This window comes from Ornithodoros turicata, chromosome 3 (genome assembly GCF_037126465.1).
Source record: "Ornithodoros turicata isolate Travis chromosome 3, ASM3712646v1, whole genome shotgun sequence".
NCBI lineage: Eukaryota > Metazoa > Arthropoda > Arachnida > Ixodida > Argasidae > Ornithodoros > Ornithodoros turicata.
Genome location: NC_088203.1, coordinates 21,602,592 through 21,611,651, shown reverse-complemented (window position 1 = coordinate 21,611,651; position 9,060 = coordinate 21,602,592). Strand labels below are relative to the sequence as shown.

Genomic DNA, 9,060 nt, shown 5'->3' with positions numbered 1-9,060 from the left:
GACGCGATAAGGCATGCCTGTGTTATCTCTTTCTATGCTGTGGTGTGGCTGCGTTTCCAACCTCCTTTCGTCGGACTGACAACGATTGCGCTGAAAAATGCGTCGCGCGCTATCCTCTGGGAGCTCCGTAGAGCATGATGTCGGCTTTCTTCTCCGATGGTATTGCTCCGCAATATCCCTGTCAATTATCATAAATTTGAGTAAATTCACCTCAGTATTTTTCTCCAGGACACTGGTCTCCTCTCTACCCTATGATGTGCCTGTGTACCTGTGTGTTGTGTGTATGTGTGTGTGTTTTTGTGGGTTATGTTTTTGCCTGTCGTTCTGTTGATGTCTCACTGACTCCACTGACTATCGACTCCTATTAAGCATCGTTCATCACCTCATCACCATGGCACATCTCATCCTGCCCATTGCGCCTTGGGGTGGTGGGCCGCACCTCATTTGGCAAATTTCCCCATTCATTACCATTAATTTATCTGTTGTTGAGTAAATTCGGCACGCCCTTCACACTGGTGGGGTAAAAAAGTGACCTTTACTTGGCAAATTTCCGAGTTCAGTTCGCCAAAATTTACATAATGAAGCTTATGTTACATGACATTCACATCAGGAGGTGGCAAAAGCCTAGCAAGAACAAACGTCGTTGACCGCATGATACTAGGTGGTGTAGTTTTGTTTACTACAATTCAATGACGCGTTTTCTGGGACACCCTGTATATGAAGCTATAGTCGCATTCAACCTAAGAACGGCACGCCGGGAGTTGTAGCAGCACTCTTTAAATTACATTATTTGAAGTGACAATGGAAGTAACACTTGACAAGGGCAAGTATGATATAAAGAAATGGTGAGTACAATGTCGGGCTTTAGATACGATGTCTTTTATGGGATAAATACAGGTTCGTGCGGCTGTGTCGGGGATCCCGTACTTATATAGGTTTCAACACCACTATAGTATGATGAGAACTTTAGTTAAGGTTAAAAAATGTTACGGCGTCATTTAAATTTCTAGAATGGCACGAACGGCCTCTTCATTTCATACTAGGAAGGTGCAGCGACAGAAAAATGATTGGCCATCTGTGAGGCCAAGAAAAGCGCGAAACGTATTTAATTTCATGGTTACTCGAACTGCGTTACAGAAAAGCGTTCTTGTAATCCAAGAGAATCGGAAGCACGTTTTGCACACGTAGACGTTTTCGATACGCTGTTAAGACTGAACTTTAGCACATGACACGCACCTAGGTAGCCATCATTATCACAACAACAACAACCACAATAAATGATGATGATGAGATGGGGTGTTTCAACGCGGTGGTGCGGTACCCTACCCCATCGTTACCCCATGATTAGGAATTGCATCGCTCTGTTTCCAGATTTGTTGAAAACAGGAGGACGCTGCTATCGTGGACATCTATAAGGTGTCCAAGACAGGCGCCTCCTCCCATTTTCACAGTGATGGGCAAAGTACCAGGAAAAGTACTTCAAGTAAAGTATTAAGTACTTGAAAAAATATGCACTTTAAATAAGTCAAAAGTCCTACTGGTGCTGCACCCTTTAAGTAAAATATAAAGTAGTGAGAAATACACTTGAAGTACTTATTAGATATCCTGAAATACAACATACCGGCTTCATGCCACGCGTTTTAGATTTTTACAGAGACTAATATACACATACGTGCGTTCAAATGCAACCTCTCAGACAAACCACACACAGCCGCTATATGCATGAGCATACAACGTTGAAGAGCACGTTGAGGTGTGCCAGCTTATCGTCTAGGAGAGGATTGCGAACTGGCTAAAATAGACAGAGGAGAGTGCTGTGAACACCACAATACACGACCTGCGCCTAGTGATGCAAAACTATCGATAGTACTATCGATACCATCCATAGTCGTATGAGAGTCGAACTATCGATAGTAAGAAAACTATCGATGGCACTATCGACAGTATCGACAGTCGACTATCCCAAAACTATCGGGGAGCAGATAAAAACAGAAAAAGAAAATGCCTCTCTCCTACAAGTTTTGCTTCTTCTGCCGCTCAACCCAACCACAAGGTCACATGAAACTCCCTGAATTGGGTGGATTGCAGTATTGAAGTCTCATGAGTGCGATGATTATGATGAGCATCTTCTTTGGCTGCTTGCAGTGCATTATTCGTACATTACAGCTAAACCGAAAGATCATGTGTCTCCCGTGATTCTGTTTTCGTTGTCATTCTGCCAGTGCGAAAACGGAGAGGGGAACGAAACCATCGATAGTGAGAACCAAATCAAGGTATCGAGAGTAAACAAAGACAAAAGGCAGTGCTATCGATAGTTTTTGAACACTATCGATAGTGCGCAATCGATAGTCAACAATCAATAATTTTTCCACTATCGATAACACTATCGATAGTACCGATAGTTGACTATCGATAGTTTTTCGACAGTATCCATTGTTTTGAAAAAAAAATCTATCGATAGCTGATCCACAGTCGATTTATCGATAGTTTTGCATCACTACCTGCGCCCCTACTTCATTGATTACGTAACACCGTCGCGCAAAGCATGCTGGTGGGCACTATCAGCTTTATCAGCCTATGGACCACCCCCTGTTTACAAACATGTGACGTCACGAGAAGACCGGTTCGAGGTTATATTTGGCTCTCGTGGACAAGAAGGGGAAAAGCGCGTCGGCTGATAGGCTGATCAAACTGATAGTGCCCACCAGCATGCTTTGCGCGGCAGCGTTACGTAACCAATGACGTAGGAGCTCTGGTCGTCCATTAGCCGACGCGTTTTTCCCGCTTCTTGCCCACCACAGCAAAATATAACCTCGAACCGGTTTTCTCGTGACGTCATCTATGAACACCGCAGTGGTGGACCGGATGCGGTGCCGGCCGCCGTACAGTGGTCTACCAAGGCTCGCAGGATACTTCAAGTACCCATAATATTGAAAGTGAGCAGGAGAATACAGACGAAGGTACAACACACACAGAAGCTCACTGGGTGTGTTGTACCTTCCTCCGAATCCGCCCGCTCACTTTCAATATTATGGATAGTTATCAAGTAGCCCGCGTACAGCAAAATGCGTTTCAAGTGAAGTAGAAAGCATTATTCAGCAGAATAACTTTAGGTCCTACTAGAGTGCCGAGTACTTCAAGTACTGTCCGTCACTGAATTTTCGACAAATCAGGAGATAGAATGATATAATGAAATTAGTTACAATCACTTTCGAATTTCCCTAATGTCTGTGTCGCACCTTCGTTAACTACCTATCGCCGATTGCTGTTCACCATGAAAGTAGGAATAAGCGTAATAAGAATTGATGGCGCCATAATACTGTTTGTAGTTGACATTACAGTACGCGCAGCACGTAGTAGCTATTGTCTTGGCAGAAAATATAAAGATATACACACTTACTAAGCGCTGAGAAAATTTATTTACCTCGAGACTGGAAAAATTAAGACCGGAGACCCTACCATGGCAGGGCCTTCTCCCTTCACAACCGATGCAGGGAAATCATGTGATAGGATGCTTTACGAGTTCTTTAAATTGCCTGTGCGACATGCACGGTGGAAACGTTCTAGTCGCCGAACTTATTGCCATTCTACCGCTCTTTATTCCAGAGCTGACATAACGAATTGTGCTTGAGCTATTGTTTCATACACCTTCAAATTACGCACTGTGCCTTTTGTGCTGAAGCGTACAACGCTATACTTTTCTTTTGCGAAAGAAACTTACAGAATAGACTCATTTTGCTGGCCGGTATTTGTTCAAAATGTCCCCGAGCTGCAGAAGAACACGAAACAGGAAAATTGCATTCCCAAAGAATGCGCGACGTGTAATAAAATTCCTAATCCCGGAAGGCTTATAAGATTACACGACCGTGACGACTGCACTGCTTCGCGACGCATCGAGGGATGATAACTCCCCCCGCTCTCTCTCTCTCTCCCTGACTCCTTCTCGCAGAAAATAATTACGTTCCCCCCAGTTTAAATAAAATACCGCGAAAAAAATAGTACCGTAGAGAAAACTAAAACTGCGTTACGAAATACGAGTACATATAGGAGTCGTATGAGCGCTGCTTAATGCTGACCGGTTTGTTGCTGTTTTGGGTGTTCAAGAAGGGTTGGGACAAATTCGTGAGTTGTTGTGAAACCTTTATTGTTATCGCAGGTAATACAAATCATAATATACAGACGGGGGTCCCTAGCAAGCTAGTATGGGACCCCGTGTTAGTTACAATGTGAATTTAGCAGCTCTATATACATTGATATAAAAGGTTATACAAAAAATGCAATAAATTATGTATAATATACGAGAAGGTGGACTATATGGCAGTTCAGAGGTTATAAGAAATGCATCAACATGGGATGACAAACAATGGGACGACAAAAAGAAAAAAAAAAGGCAAAAAAAATATATATATATATGTATATTCGTCAAGGAGTATATTCATAGATGCGGAGCAATTTATTGGTGTTGGTGCATGGAGAGCAAATGTGGTAAACAAATGTGTTGGGATGAAGAACATGCTGCTGTACAAGGGAAATATCTGTTGCTGTTACTGGTGCGCTTTGTATAGGAGGTGGTTCTTTAACTTTTTTTTTAAACATCCAAACGTACTTACCAACCGAATATCAGATGGTAGTGAGTTCCAAAGACGGGAAGTGTTGTAGGCAAAGGAGAAGCATCCATAATTGGTACGTATAGGGGGAACGTGTAACGTTTGTGTTGATGTGCTTCTTGTACGTACAATTGGTTGCAGAGGTGTTAGTGTTATGGAGTCTATTGCAACTAGGTTATTTATAATTTTATATGCTAATTGAAGTGATCTGAACACAATATATTTGTCCATAGTTAATATTTGAAGAGTATCATAGGCGAATGCTATGGGGTGATGTCTGTTAAGAAGCAGTATGATTCGCAAGGCATTATCTACGATGGTTTCTACAGGCCGTATAGATGTTTTATATGTTAGTCCATAAATTGTTATGCCGTATGATATGTGAGAGTGTACAAATGAGTTATAGATCATTAGTAACGTCTTAGTGTTAAATATGTATCTCAAACGATATAGAATGGGGATGTATGCCCTGATCTTCTGACAGATAGAGTTAATATGCTTTTTCCATGAGAGGTCATGTTCAAATATGATGCCGAGAAATTTGGAATCGTTAACTTTCTGTAGTGCTTTGTTGAATATCTTCAGATTGAATGTTGTGTGTAGTGGTTTGTTTTTTGGTTTCAAAATAATGTAATTAGATTTTTTTAAGTTAATGACTAGTCGATTGGTCGAAATCCAGTGTGATAATTTTTGGAGAGCTGTGTTACCTAGTTCATATAAGTGTGTTATATCTTTGCTTGTCAAGAACAAGTTGATGTCATCTGCGTAGAGGATGGCTTTACATCCAAGAAAGTTAGGTAGATCATTGATGTAAACTGGGAAGAGGAATGGACCTAAAATGGATCCCTGAGGGACGCCACAGTTAATCTCGCTTGGTTCTGATTTTCCTTTACCTAGTGTAACGTATTGTTTGCGATTGGATAGGTAACTTTTTAGACGATTAAGGGGTGTGCCTCTCACGCCGTATTTGGACAGTTTCTGAAGTAAGATGGAGTGGTCAAGCAGATCAAAGGCTTTGGTGAGGTCAATGAATATTCCTAAGGAAAGGCAGTTAATTTCTATATTTCGTTTTATATTTTCACTGACGTTAGGTAAGGCTAGTTCTGTGGATTTTCCCTTAGTAAAACCATATTGTGTTTTTGATAATAGATTTCTTGATGTAAAGAATTTTTCCAGTCGGTTGAGAATTAGTTTTTCGAATACCTTGGATATCGCTGGCAGGATGACGATAGGCCTGTAGTTTTCAGGTTTTGTTCTGTCTCCTTTCTTATAAATGGGGTTTATTTTGGCTATTTTGAGTTGGTCTGGAAATATCCCGGCTTCAAATGAATAGTTAATACCCTATTGAAAAATACTTCAGAAAATCTTACAAAAGAAATCTCTCAGACTGCTGAAGGAATTTCTATGAGGTTATGAGACTAAATCTTACAAAATTTCTCTCAGAGTTTCTTACAGGGATCCTGTAGGATTTCAGGGAGGATTTCTTACAGGCAGGGGCAATGCAGCTTTCTTACAGGGCTTCTTACAGGGTGGCCTGTGAGGCTTTCTCACAGGATTTCTTACAGGCCTCGAGAGGCCCCGCAAGAAAGCCTGTGAGAAAGTGCAATAGGCCACCCTGCAAGAAACATCCTAAGGCTGCACTGCCACGAGGATTTCATACTTACTTGCTGAGAAGTATTGAGAGTAAGTCGCATGCCGTCACTGTAAGGAATGTTGCAGAACATTTGTGGCCTAGCCAATACGTTCAGAAAGGCATGACCCAACGCATTGTACACGTACTTGAAATGTCCAATGCGACGACCAAGAAATTTCTTCATGTGATTATGACAACTTTTTGTTTCGCACATTGGGAACGCGTAGGCTTTCTTCCGTAAAAGCATCATCCAACTTTCTCGAGACGAGAATGGGTTACGACCACGTACGAATCCAATTAATTTCCGCTCGCTGCCGCTTCTTCCGAGTTTAACCTAGAAGAAACAGCATTTTAAAAAGCACGGTTAAAACAACATGTGTGTGCGTGAGAGATAGGCATAGAAATATGTAACATACCGTTTGCCCAAAGCACAGTTGCTATAACCATCTCACTGCATTCTACCTTCCATTCCTCAGAATACGTGCGAACAGGGGTAAAGACGCATAAAGAATGAGAATGCGTAGTACGGACGATTATATACCACGCACACACACGTGCTATATACCTCAAAAGCGACGAAAATCCTGAATTCCTGGCGATATTTGCATGAGATGCGTAGCTGCGTCCATGCGCTTCAACGTTTCAAAGCAGACTAACGAACTTGCTGGCAGTTGGAATAAACGCTGTTTCTGAATCACGCTGTTTTCTCATAGAAATCACAAGGCCAGACCCTGAATTATCCCACAGGATATTTTCACATTGGTGTGCCTGTGATGATAGGTATTCGAATCTGCATCCTTTGTGGGAAATTCTGAGAGACGAAGACGCTTCTGTAAGAAATTCTGAAGGAATGCTATGTTTCTATGAGATTTTCTGAAGTATTTTTCAATAGGGTAATGTTAGCAAGCGTTGGAGCTATAATGTAACCTATTTGTTTAAGAGTGTTTATGGAAAGGTTGTCATGTCCTAGGATGTGGTGTTACGTAATGATTGTATGATGCTGAGAACTTCTTGGGGATCGGTAGGATTTAGAAAAAAGGAATCTTCGTTATTAGGTACATCGGGCTGCTGAGTGCTGGCTTCTATACCTTATGTACATACTTTATGCTTTAGTGCCAGAAGTAAGTGTTTCCTTCCTTCGCTTTCTCACTTTGTCGGCTTCTTCTTCGCTTCGTAATAATGATAAATTATCTCTGTTCCGTTCTCGGTTTTCTTTAACGCGACTAGAGAGTTTTAGTGCATCGTACGCTATCGCCATTGCGTACGTAAGGGATAGCGTTGGTGGTTCTGCGCATGCGCAAACAAGAAAGAGAGCTTCGCGCAGTGCGCAGAACCACCACGCTATCCCTTACGTACGCAAAGGCGATAGCGTACGATGCGCTAACACTCACTACCATCGCATCCGTCACGGTCGATTCTGCAAGTATAGTGCCGTTTTACTCTGCGTTCATCACTGATAATAACGCCGAAAATCCAGCGCGAACTGGTGGCGTTGTTCCTATGCAGTTTGATGCAACGCATGGCAAGAGCAGACGATGTATATTGAGAGTATCCTGGGATTCCCTGTCTGGAAACGTCAACCAGAGAAGGCCAATCAGGGAGCGCCCTGTGGAGGGAGCGGCTGGAGGGACACTGGTAGCCTTGGCGACCGAACGACCGACAGGCGGGTGGACGAGCCGGAATACTAGGAGACGGCGTCTGCTCTGTGATCGGCTTGCGGAGTGTTGTTTCTGGTGAGTGTCTGACGTGTTCGTACAGCCAAGAGCGTAACACTGTGTTTCACGCATCATGGTCACGTCAGAACTCACGCTGGAAAGCGAAAGTCGGCGTATTTACATAGGACCATTTACTTATTATATTGCGATGCGAACGCCAAGTAGACAACCTCAGAAACAATCGCCTGCGCTGCACTGCAATTCGTGTGCCTGCTTACGTCGTCATTGGGTGCGTTAAGTAGGCGCCCCGGAGCCCGAGTGTTTCAGACTCCATTCACTTAACTCGTCAGAAGCGCCACTCCCGCACCCGGGAGTTTGAGATTCCTAACCGCTTTTCGCGCTCCCGTTTCATTTGGGTACATGGAAGCCGACGAGAAGCGCAAAGGTTCTTGCGATTTTTCGTGACGTACTTCCTGTTGAGCGCCAGCAGACGATCTTCGAAGTGTGGGCTCGGAAGCAGATACGGACTTACTATGTTACCCAATGCTTCCATTTCGGGAAACTGCAATATTTTTATAGCTGTGATCGTGCTTTTCTTTTAGTGGACAACTATGACACGAATACTGCTGGTTATTCTCGGGAAATGCAGTGCATTAGTGGGGACATCTTCGCGCCATACAGTCATCTTCACGGTGAACAGCTCCTATATGGCGTCTGTGAGAAATTCTAATATTTTCTATATCATACGCTATTTCAAAGAAAGAGTCTTCACAGCCGCTGTCGTCTCTTCCAACGTATAGGTTGAAACTAAGCCAACGTGTCCTCCGACTGTGCACTGCATGAGCAGACAACAGGAAGTGCATGGCATCAGCGAGCGAGCAGTTTAGCGCTCCAAAGTTACTTTTCCCTGTTTAGTGGCCGCTCGGGGTGTCTCATACTCTCGATTTGAGTGCGCGACAAGAGGGGCGCCTACTCAACTCACCCATTGTGTTAGCTGCAGAGGGAGTGCGAAACTTGAAAAATCGTTTATTGAACACGTAAGCTGTTTTCGGAAGAGAAACTTGGCGAAGTTGACTGTGAAGCGGTGACGAACATTACCGTATCAGTCAGTCTCATACATACGTTCCCGGATGCCATAGTCCCTTTAAAGGACAGTCTGCAGCTA

The 9,060-nt window shown here is 43.2% G+C and overlaps 1 long non-coding RNA gene across 1 annotated transcript; it reads right to left on the bottom strand.

The window, feature by feature from the left end:
* Positions 1–6,269: 6,269 nt before the first annotated feature.
* LOC135390024 (uncharacterized) lies at positions 6,270–6,778 on the bottom strand. Its single transcript, XR_010421665.1, has 3 exons — positions 6,657–6,778; positions 6,387–6,574; positions 6,270–6,308 (listed from the first exon to the last, which is right to left on the bottom strand). It is a non-coding gene; the product is annotated as an uncharacterized LOC135390024 (long non-coding RNA).
* Between the last annotated feature and the right edge of the window lie 2,282 nt (positions 6,779–9,060).